Below are 12,458 nucleotides of genomic sequence, written 5' to 3' on the forward strand. Positions count from 1 at the left end.
TTAACTATTGGTTTGAAAAGACATCTAAGATACAAACTTCTTTTATGAAGAATATGTTTCTGAATGTGTCAACGAACAGAAATGCAATTATGCCATGTTTACCTTGTTTTCCAACAGAAATTGAATGATTTCTGTTGGAAATCATTTTTCCAAGAGAACAATGTACCTTGTTTTGATAGGTTATTTGGGGGAGCTTTTGTTTATTTTATTAAACACTACTGAATGATTTCTTTTAAATTTAAGAACAACTACTCTTTGAAAAGCATTACCATACTTCTGTGGTATATTTGCAGTAAAGATTCTAAAACATCTGGGACACATTCAGTTCACTGAACAATGTTTTAAGGTTGTTCGGTTGGCACAATTTAATGCGTGACCAGAACTGGACTCATTAAGAACATACTGCAGTAAAGAGGAATTGTTCTTACTGAACAACAGATCTTTATAAAAATACAGAATAGTGCAACTCCATTCATCATAGAGTAAATTGTATACAAACAATCCACTTTTGGTTACTCTGAGCCTACTAATAAAATTTTGAAAATTTATCAATGAACTTAGGTTATCTTGATCAGGATCTCTAATTATGAAACACACACTAGTAAAATGATTAGTGACACACTTTGAATCAGAAAACTGCTATTTGGACCATTGCTATGAATCAACAGATCATTTCCATGATAGCACTTATGCAGTCATTCGGTCCAGGTACGATATTGACCAACTGGGGATACTACCCTGAAGAAGATGCAGAATCAGTGTTGATGATATCACAGAGGAAATATTGTGATTGGGACTGTAGGGAGTCACCTAATTTGGGTTTGATGAGTGGGAGATGATTTGGAGAGGAAGTGTTTCAGAGGGAAAAAGATATGCCAGGCCTAGAGCCAAAAGAGTAGCATATTCTGACTGCTAAAAGTAGTTCACTCTCTCAGACTGCATGTGAAGTACAAAGATGTAGCTCATGTCTTCAGGGAATGTTAATGTAGCAAAATGATAAATATTTAACACAAAGGATATTTGAAAATGGTGTTTAACAGGTCCTAATAAGAGCTTGGTAAACATGTCGATAATTTAGTTCACAGTCCAAACTTCAACAGTAGTTGTTACCCTTTTATTTCGGTGCTATGAGACAAATTCCTCTGCAATTTTATAGTTGTATAAGACACTTTGATTCATACCATGAATGGCCATATTCTTAACCCCAAAAGCTGCTCAAGGTGGTTAATTAACTACTGAACCAAGTGAGCAAAGCTTTTTTCCCCCAGAAAGGAAGTTCTACAGACAGCCTAGTTATCTGTTACACTGTATAAGTCCAGATGTAGGCTTTAAAAAGATCATTCAAAAAAATTCAGGTCAACTTAAACAGGAGCTCTCAGTTTCAATGGAGGTAGAGTAATGGAGGGGAAGGAGTATGGACACTGGAATGGAATGGTCCTGGGTTCAGACCCCATCTTACATACTGTGCTCATTAAACTTTGGTTCAAATCATATATAAACTAGTATCCTTTTTAGTAAAATGCAGATAATTATGTTATCTTGTGTGCTGGGCAATTTTTAGGGAAAGTTTTGGCACATCGTAGAAACATTCTCTAAATGCTATGTTCCCTTTATTTGCCCTTGTAGCTTCCTGGCCTTCCAAGATTAGGCCTCGTTTATGACTGTGCCAGAGATACCTCTTATATACATGTGGTCTGATGTCTTCCATCCTCCACCCTCCTGTAAATCAGACTCAGATCTAGTTTAACCTCACCACAGTCAGTGTAAGTTTTTACCAGAAACTTCTGCTTCCCAGGAAGTGAATATTGATTATAGTAACCCAGTAATGTACACTAGCCTTCAATAATATTAAGGCTCAAAGGCTTCTTGTGCCTTTGTCTATCACAAATCTACCACATGTGAACTTGTTCTTCTGTTTATTGCTTTCTTTATTTTAATGGGGTTGTGTGTGATTGTTTGTGGGGGCTGGTTGGTTTTATTTTGGTTTTGGCTTATATAAAGTCATAGGTTTAATTTTTACTCAGGTAAAGGCCCAAAACTGTTCTTAAGCATGAAAAAAAAGCTTGGGAAGCCTATTAATTCATGGTGCAATTTAGAAATATTTAAATAAACATTGTGCCTCTGAGCTTGGGTATAGTATATGCATTTGAAAGTTATACATGTGAATAAGATAAACTTGGAAATAATTGTAGGCTCTTTTACAAACCGAAAAAATAAGTGATTGGATTGTCTCTACATTTGTTCTCAAAGTAGTCTGACCTAAAAGGCCATGGTGTTAAGTAGCTTTTTATGGTGCTAATTAGAATTCATATTGTAGGAGATTAGGTCTCAAAAATGAGAATGTGCCTCATTCTAGGTAACATGAGAAATAAGAAACCTGAATCCAGTAGGTTAGAATCCATCCTCATAGTCTGCTGTTACTTATCACCAGAACAAACGAACAGAATGTGAATGTAGGAGCTGGTGATGAGAGGACATTTCTGAGATAAACTGGGGATGGCGATGGAGTGCGGGATGAGAAACAACACCTTTGTTTATTTAGGCTCAGCTTCACTCCATGCTTTGTTGACAGAGTTCCTCAAAAATCTCTACTGTCTCTCCCAAATGCCTGAAATTTTTAAACATGTTGCCTGGGTGAGGAGCCATAATAGATGGGTGGCTTTGCAATTTGACCTACAGCCAGCTTTGTCTCAATCCTTTCTCCGGATGAGTAGTAGCTCTTACCTCATGAGACTCGAAAGGGGAGGAGGTATTTTCGAGAGCACACCTACGATTTCCCCCACATTGTCCTGATTAGAAAGTTTACTTAGTAGGACAGTGGTTCTCAGTGTGAGACCCCAAGACAGGCAATGTCAGCATCACCTAGGAACTTGGTAATTCTTATTTCCAAGTACTTTTTCTGCCTTTATTTTACTGATATTTTTGTCTTCAAGGGGCTGTAGAACTAGTCTTAGTTCTTCGTGCAACATTTTTTTTTAATCCTCACCCAAGAATGATTTTTTCATTGCTTTTTTGTAAAGAGAGGGAGGGAGGGCCAGAGAGAAACATCAACGTGTTGCCTCTCGCAAGCTCCCCAGCTAGGGATCAAATCTCCAACCTTTTGGTGTGTGAGACGACAGTCCAACCAACTTAGCCATACTGGCCAGGGTACGTTTTTAAAATTCTAAGATAAAAACTGTCTTGACTGTGTTCTAGCACTAGTCAAAAGTATAATTATATAGTTAGTTTTATAATTTATTTGTTTAGTACATATCTATCACTTCAGAATGTAGGCTCCCTGAAATAGAGACCATAATTCTTTTGGTCACAGTTTTAGCACAAGACCTAGCATATAGTTATATACTCAATAAATGCTGAACAAAAGAAAAAAACGGAATTGCTGACCTTTATCCAAAATCTACCAAATCAGACCCAGGGGGTAGGACCTCGCAATTTGTTTTTACAAGGCACAGGTGGGATTGTTCCACTGTAGAGAACAAAGAAAACTTACCTCTCACCTCCAGACCTGTTAACTGACATCACTTGAGAAATTAGTGCCTTCTGCACCTGCACCAAAAACAGTGCTGTTCTAAGTTTAGAGGAAACTTGCTAGGTTATATTATAAGTGGGTATGAAGGTGGAGGTACCATTCCCTTTCCTAGCTAAGTAAGGGAAATATTGCTTGGAATACCAGTACTTGGTGGTTGTGGGGAGTTACTAGAAATGGATTTCTCAGTCTGAAGAATGGTAAGCACTACTACCACCCATGATTCCAGTCAGGATAGTGACAGTTTGACATCCAAGCACCCTGACAGCCACTAAGGTGGTATCAGATTAACATGTACATCACTGTGACTCAGGTTGCCGAGCTCTGCTCTCATTCCCACTTCAGAGGAGACTTTTTAAGAATTGTTAGTGCTTTTGTAATAATACAAGTCAGATGCATTGATGAAAAAGAAAAAATGTGAAAATTCAGTTTAAAAGGTAAAAATCACCTATAATACCACCATCCAGGGAGAACTGTTATTTAGGTCTATAGCCTCCCAGACTCATGCTTTTATAGATTTTTTTAAATGGGATCAACTTGTGCATACTGTTTTGTAACTTTTTCACTTGATAATACCCTGACTATCCTTTCATGTCAAATGTGTTGCTACATCTTTTTAGTGGCTGCATGGTATTCCATCATATGTGCCACATTTTATTAAACTACTGTTGATTTTTAGGTTGTTTGTAACTTTTCACTAATAAACTGCTTTAAAGAACATTGCGTTACTAATCTTTTATGTGTTCTTAATAATTCCTTAAGAATGAACACTTGGAAGTAGAACTGCTAGTGGAGAGAGCAGGCCAGTTTTAAAAAGCCTTTGTTACTGCCACTTTGACCCCTAGAAAACTTAACCAATTCACACTTTATCAGCAGTGCATGAAATTGTTTCTTTTTGGAGGGCTTCCAATGGAATGTTTTTAGAACCTTCAGTTTAAAAATAAAAGGTAAGAAGAAGATAAAAAGACCCTGCAAAATTGAAACCACGATCAGTCGGACCAGTGTTAAATTACTCTGGCATTGCATTGTTTACTGTTCTACCTTCTATTATGTATTTTGTCATACTTTGGGAATGTTTGTACTATTAGCCTGCTTTTATTCAGTCTTTTGCTAAAATAGTAAGAGCACAATCTTAAGCAGACTGGAATCTTGTGATTTTGATGTAGGCTTACTGTTGGTCTTAGGGAGCATAATAGGGAAAGCAGAAATGTGGGAGGGCAGGCAGAACACTAGCTCTCCAACTTGGTTGCCTGGCTTTGTGTCTGTCAACTCCTTTGAGCTTGTTGGCTTCTCTCTAGAAACAATATTGTAAGCCTATATGATAGGGTTGAAAGGATTAGTCATTTTATGGACAAAGTGCCTGCTACCTAGGAGACAATAACTTGCTAGGATTTCCAGCTGAGTGTGTTGGAGCAGTTGCTATGAACCTCTGTGGAGTAAATAGCACTGCCCTGGCCAAGTGAACTCTGCCTTGATAGCTGTCACAATAAATGGGCATTACCTCATGCATCCTGCTGCACCTACAAAATCTAGTTCTTAAAGATTTCCACACTCCACTAGTTCTCATCTTTCCATGCCCCAGTATTCAAGTAACCAAACAAGATAAAACTCTGACAGGGATCTAAGGGCAGTCTGTCAGAGTGATAATCGTTACTCTAAAATGGTGAGGGGGATGTGTCAGTTGGGATCTCCTGACAGCAGGGCTCAGCTCAATAAAGGTGGTGATAATTAACTAAGTCCCAATAGCATCTCCAGAACTAGAGAACGGAATTGATTAGTCCATATGAAAGAAGTTTATTTAGAAAAGTAATCCTAAATTCTGAATTCTAAAATTGTCTCAGCAATACATCCAAAAGATATACGTTCAGGGTAAATAGCTAAGTAATCATAGCAGACAAAGCCCCAGACAACCCATTTTCACATTTGGATGAATGCTGATAAGTTTATACCAGCATCAGGTTTGTTGATTATTGCTTGGAACTACTTAGCCAGTAAAAAGTGAGTAGTAAAAAAGTTAAAAGGGGCTAAAAATAAGCAAGGCTATACAGGAAGGCTTCAGGTTTGTGAGAGTAAAACAAATGACTGATTATGAGGTAAAGGAACTTTTCTGGAAGCCTGATGCACTATGGTTTGGGGCACATGCTTCTGCCTGGTCCCATGTTCTAGTGAAACGTGAGCTATAGTAAGTAGTCCCCAACATCCACCTGCTTTGATGCCTGCTTGCCTTTAGTCTATAGTTTCCTATCTTCAACTCCACCCCAGGACCTTCATTTGTTAGGAGTGAGCTCTATGAAAATATTCTGTACGCCCTCAGGCAGAATTCATTACTCATACATACATACATGTAACTCAGCTATGGCATTTCTAGCCTAGACCCACAATTGCTAACAGAGCTCAAGAACAGAAACTTAGTGTCCCCTAGCCCCTAGCATACCTAAAGCAGACTTTAAACAGTCCCCATAGCTGCTTACTGCATTCTAATTTCTATCGATGTCCTATTAATGACTGAGATTTGGTGTTTGCCCAAAGGAGCATTGCCCCTTTTGAACATCAATATAAACACATTTACTTCTCTTGAGAGTAAATCCCAGAATCTTTCATTATTATTACTTCACATTGACTGGTTCATTTTACACAATGCTCAACACTGTCTCTCATTTGACAGAACAGTAATTTATTGGGGAATGGAGTTTTTGTGGGTTATATCTATATCTCAAGTTAATTTAGTACCAGTCACCTCTATTAAGTCAGGATAGGCTGTTTATATTAAGCTTTTCCATATAAATGTCCTCTGTAAAATGTGTTAACTTTCTTGCCTTTCTCCTCCACCTCTCTCCCAAACTCCCTTTTTTGCATTCATATATGTATTCCCTCTCCCTTTCAAAAAAGATGGTTAGAAAAATGTATAGCACATAACAGGAGAGGAAAAATGATAGAGTAGTCAAAATTCATAATAGATCTTGCTCAATTGTTATGTGTGAGTGACTAATCTAACTCATTTTCTAGCAGCCAAAACTAAGAAAGAAGCAAAGCATTATCAAACTTCAAACTCACTGGTCACTAAAAGAACCGTGCTGATTCAGGTGAAGGCCCATCACTAGGGAGGACTCTGACAACACCAAGCACCAAAGCACAGAGAAGAGACTACAGCTCTGGCCCTGATTAAGATGAAATGTTACATAACTGCCGTATTGCAGTTTTCATCAGCCTGGGAGTACAGATGAGCACGAAGTGCCTCCCTTCAACATCCTGAAATACAGTGACAGAGACTTCACCCGGCAGGTCATGAGGAAGGGGAGATTCCCTTCTGTACAGACCTCTAACAATCTCCAGGGATCCTTAGGTCCACAAACCAATCCTCCTTTCTTCCTGCTGATGGAGGGGGGATTCAAGGGCCACCCACCTGCCACATTGCAGGACACCTCACAGTCCCATCCCAGTTGCCTCGCAACCTTTCTGTGGCCAGTCAGTGTAGCTAGGTTTAGCAGGCTCTAAGTTAAAATCGGCAGGTCGACACTGGCCTCTGATGCAGCATTCTGCAGACACTGGTATAAAATGCCATTTTAATTAGTATGGTTTAAGCACCAAAGTTGCTCATGATAACTCAAAGTCTTACAGCGGTTACATGATAGAGCTCTTTTCCTCTCCTACACAACTCGTGGAGACCCACCACCTGAGCAATCACATGGTGACGGAGATTGTCCCCAAACATCTGTGCTTCTTGCTAACCCCCAACCCCACTCCCTCCCTCAATGCCATCTACAGCCCCCAGCGCCTGGGTCACTGCTCCCTCAGACAGGGGTGGGAGTGAGAGCACTAGAGCATGACAAGAAGTCATTTCTTCCCTCCCTATGATGTTCCATCAAGGGCCCCCAAAAGCACACCCTGCTAAGCGCAAGAGTTTTTCCGCTTTACACGCACATGCTAGTTCTTTCAGGAACAAGTCCCAACAAGGATAGCGGTGGGAGACAAACTCCACTCCTAGACACTTTTCGGACCTGGAACCAAGACTCCACTTCATCCCACAGCCTCTCATGCAGCCACCAGTGTAGTCTATTTGTACCGTCACGTAAGTTCCCTCTTAGGGGCCGTATTAATCTATCCGACAGTCCAGCCTTGATTAGAACCACCTCACAGCATCCACATTTTTTATCATATTTGAACCTGAGTATTGAGAGCAATGAGTCCTATCCTATTGTTAGGCTATAAAACATTATTATCACTCTTCTGCTCAGACAGAATCTAATTGCAAAATCACCTAGCACAGAAACATTTTGAAATCAAAGAAGCAAATTTTTAAATCCAAACTCAGCCAATTATTAGCCATGGGTTGGGCAGTTTACATAAGCCTCAATTCCTGTTTCTTCACCGGTAAAATACAAATTGAAATACCTACTTCCCAGGTTTGTGGCAAGCAATAGTTCTCAAAACACGGCCCCCCCAATCAGCAGGATCAGCTCACTTGGAATTTATTAGCAATGCCAACTCTCAGACCCCTAGTGAATCAGAAACGATTTGCTTTGACATGCCCTCAGGTCATCCATCTGATGCATGCTGAACTTGGGGAATCACTGGTTTAAATGAAACAATGCATGAATGGGCTTGCCTCAGTAACCAGCACATCCTAAACACCTAACAATTTCTCTTGTTGTTGCTACCAGAAATTCTAAATGAATGAACTACACACCCACAAGCAAAATTCCATATATGTTTGCCATCACCAATCTTTTCATAAGAGTTTGGCAGCCGAAGGTTTGAAATTCTCTTATGAGAATAAGAAGTGCAAATCCCAATACTTTAACCAATCATGTAGAAAATGAATTGAAATAATTTTTACCAAAAATTAACCAACTTAAATCTGTACAGTCCTCCTATCTCTCCAAAAAGGAGCACTTGAAAAAGTGTCAAGGTTTTTCTCAAAACACAAAAATCCAAATTATGCTTGTATACATGGAAAAATTAGACAGTGAAGCTTAACTGGTATCTGCCAAGAATACCACATGATCATTTTGATTTGAAATTTTTCACAGCATATGTTACCAATCACATGTTGTGGTTATAAAATAATTTCAATCATGAAATTAGAAATGACTAAATGTATTTCATATAACTTCCTGATGAATGCCTCTAGATAAATTTGTTTCATAATGCAATCCTAGGACACTAAATGAATTTACCTTTACATAGGGTACTTGGACATAAACCAATTACAGGTTGCAGGAGACTAAAGTAATTGCAGTTTTGGAATAGTTCTTCATAAGCCATTCTTTCTCAGAGCATTTATATAGCAAGTCCAGTACAAATTAAATTTGTGGTTATGTACCCTCAGGCAAATTACTCACTTAACCTCGAAGGCCCACAGAGCCTCCTCTGTAAAGTGAAAGGATGAAACCAGATGGTCTCGAAGGTCTAACTCTCGCATCCTAAGATACTCCAGACAAGGTAAAGTTGCTCATGTTTTAATAGTAACAAATGCTAAACCTTAAATTATTAATTAACTTAAAGAGCATGATGGGACCATTTTCTTTACATTTAATTTCAGATAACAAAACTTCAGTCTAACTTTTCTAGAAGAGACTGAATGATAACTTGTGAGAAATTCCTTTGGAAACCCCTCTCGACCTGCACTGATGAAGCCTCACTGCCCTGGGACCTCCGAGCAGCCACTCTGTGCTCAGATTTTCTGAAAGGTTCTAATGAGCAATTAGGAACAGCGGCACTCACAATCTTAGACATGATTGAGTTTTTACATCTCCTTAAAAAAATTGCTAACATTGATTAAGCAGTTTACATGCATTACCTTTAAACCTGACCAGAACATAAGTATCCTTGACCCCTTTACAGAAGAGGAAACAGAGTGTAGGGATTCAGAGCTAGGTCTCATTCCTTGTCTTCCCAATGTCAAAGCCCAGGCTCTTAATCTGTGTCTAAAACATACACCATTTTTTCAATCCTCACTCAAGGACACATTCATTGATTTCAGAGGCAGAGGAAAGAGAAGAGAGAAACATCAGTCAGTTGCCTCGATATGCACCCCAGCCGGGGGCCACACCCACAGCTCCGGCAAGTGCTTTGACCAGGAATCGAGTTCACAACCTTCCAGGGTACAGGACAATGCTCCAACCACTGAGCCACACTAATGAGGGCAACACCAATTTTTTATGCATGCCCCCGAAATATGGTCAGTGGCCCATTATTTCCTGTACCCCTTCTGGGCTACTAACTTTTCTTGGGGGCATAAAAAGGTTCTTAACATAAAATGACTATAAGCTATGGCTTAACCAACTTAAAAAAAATCTGCAAAGTTTATTAAGCCAAGTAGGGATCTTTCAGCCCCACTCATTACCACCACAGCTGAAAGGGCAGAGAAGTCAGCCTTGGCTTAAAGCAGGGGTTCTCAAGTGCGCTTGCCATAATCTCAGGCCTGGGATCCAGCCGTCTTGTCACTCAACAGGCCCTCCAGCTGATTCTGATGCACATGTTTGAGAACCACCTGTTCAAAAAAGGGAAAAAACAGAGAGACTACCTTTTTTGTTTTTCAGTTTAAAACTGACTTGCTGCAGAGCCAATAAAAGAGAATGACAGTCCCCAAAATATTGCTGCAGCTATTAAATAAGCTAAATTGTAATAGTATTTGACTGGATACTGTTAATTAAATAGGTCATTGCTAATAAGTAATGTGGCGAGCAAGTAAAAATGCTTAGAATATAATTTTGCCAGGAACAAGGAAAAGAGCCCATGGCTTGAAAGAGTTTATTCCAAAATTTAGCCATAGGGGAATATATACTCTATAAATTTGTCTTTTTAAAAAGTAACAAATCTATATAATCTTTATTGGTCTTCCTAGCCAGAGTTTTAGTTTCCAAGTGGTTTATGTGCCTGGTTTGGTGGGACAAGAGAACAACATTAAAAATAATAGGGCCACTCATTGGCATTTATAATATGTCAGTCACTGTGTGGAGCATGTGACACGCATTTTCTAGTTCCATTCTTACAACAGCACTATGACATGGAGATTGTTGTCCTCACTCTGCAGATGGGACAACTGACGCTTAGATAAAAAACTAAGTGGTGAACCTGCTATGCTTATTTCAAGGTCCCAGAGTCTCTAGAGATGGTAAATCCTCTAAGCCTACCTCTCCCTTCTCTAACACTAACCCCCCCCCCCCACCCGCCCTGCTTTCCTTTGCTCCCAGGACTGCCAAGGCACTGGCGGCCAGTGCTCTTCCTTCACAACCCAGTCCCACTGTTACTCTACCCCACACACGACATGCCCATTGTGGCTCATTTTAAGCTCAATTGCTGCAAACTTTAGCCTTCCAACTCCCAGAAAGCTGATCTGGAAGGACTGCTGAGACTCAAGGACCCAGGAAGGCTGGGAGACAAAGAGTGCCTCCTGGGAGGAGAAAGAAAGAAAAGCAACAACAGCAGCAGGAGGTATTTCTTAATAGAATGTGGGGAAATGTGTCAATAGTGATACTGAACAGAGAGATACTAACAATTAGCCAGGAGAACTACTGAAAATACCATTGGTGGATAGGGAAATCATGGGAAGTATGGTCATTTTCATAAACAGCTTACCATATCTACCTCTCTACCACATAACAACTCAGCTGGCGTGCAAATTATTAAATGGGTTGGAATAACTTCACATATGCTTTGTTGGAATAGGGACTTCTGTACTGCTGTGGCAGTGGCACACTTGAGTTTGCCAAGCACACAGCACAGTTGTCTGCTCACTACCTCAAAGTTGCAAGAACCACCAGTCATACATGTATTTCCCTAAATTAGAGAACACGTTTCTACCAACCAACAGTGCATACATTCCGAGGCAAAAATATAAAAACTAAATCCCCTTGGTTTGGTAATGGACTAACATTGTACCGATCCATAAATGTGTAAAGCTCCTAGCAGCCTGGTGTCTACCTCAGAAACCCACCTGGATGTGGGAAAGAGATCCCCTTCCATTTGTGGTCACTTGCTTCATTTGGATAGCTTTGAAACCAAGGATCCTTATGACTTTGATTAAATGTAGTTTTAAACCCTAGCTCTAGAAATTATATGTCTCTGTGTATCCCTCAGAGACCTAGCTTTTCCCCCTGGATGCACAGCAACCCCGAAGGCAGCAGAAGACAGCAGCCTGGGCCTGACCAGTGGTCACAGGCTCCAGAGCTCTGGCAGACTAAGGATAACATCTTGACCTAAGTTGTGTTTCAGGTCCTGAGCCCTAAAGTGAAACACTCGGCCCCACCCCTGGCTCCTTTCCCATGAGACCAAACAGAGGGACACTGGGAAGGACAGAGCTGTCGTCAAGACCCGAAGACATGATTCATTACCCTTACCTCACCTCCAACCAATCAGCTTCCAGCATGACCCTGAACCCCTAACCCATGGTGCCTTGTGATTTTGCCCTATATAATCTGTAACCTATATAATCACACCATTGGGAGTTTGAGCTTTTGAGACACCATTCATAATAAAATAGCCAATGTTTCCCTGCTGTAGTTTTCATTGTTTGGCTCTGCCAGCCCCGGGAGGGGCCACTCCTTCTCTTCTCCAACAGCTTCACGTGGCTGATCCCAGAGAGGTGCTGGGCAGGGATCCCTTTGCCAGCCTTCCCCACCCCTTTCCCGGCTCCCTTTCTCTCGAAAGTCCTATCAACAGGGACCTTGCCACTTGAGACAAAAAAGTGAAATAATAATAGCTACAATGATGTAAGTGCTGTCTGCATGTCAGGCACTGTGCTAGAAGTGATTTGCATCATTATCTTATTCTAGCCACCTGTGAGGTGGGTACGGCCTTAGCTCCATTTCACAAAAGGGGAAAGGAAGGCTCTTAAATCACACAGCTAACAGAGCGGCAGAGGCTGGGCTTTGACCCACAGCTCCCCACTTCCAAAAGCCTTGCCTTGCTTTTGATTTCTACACTGAGG

The sequence above is a fragment of the Phyllostomus discolor genome, chromosome 5 (genome assembly GCF_004126475.2).
Source record: "Phyllostomus discolor isolate MPI-MPIP mPhyDis1 chromosome 5, mPhyDis1.pri.v3, whole genome shotgun sequence".
Lineage (NCBI taxonomy): Eukaryota > Metazoa > Chordata > Mammalia > Chiroptera > Phyllostomidae > Phyllostomus > Phyllostomus discolor.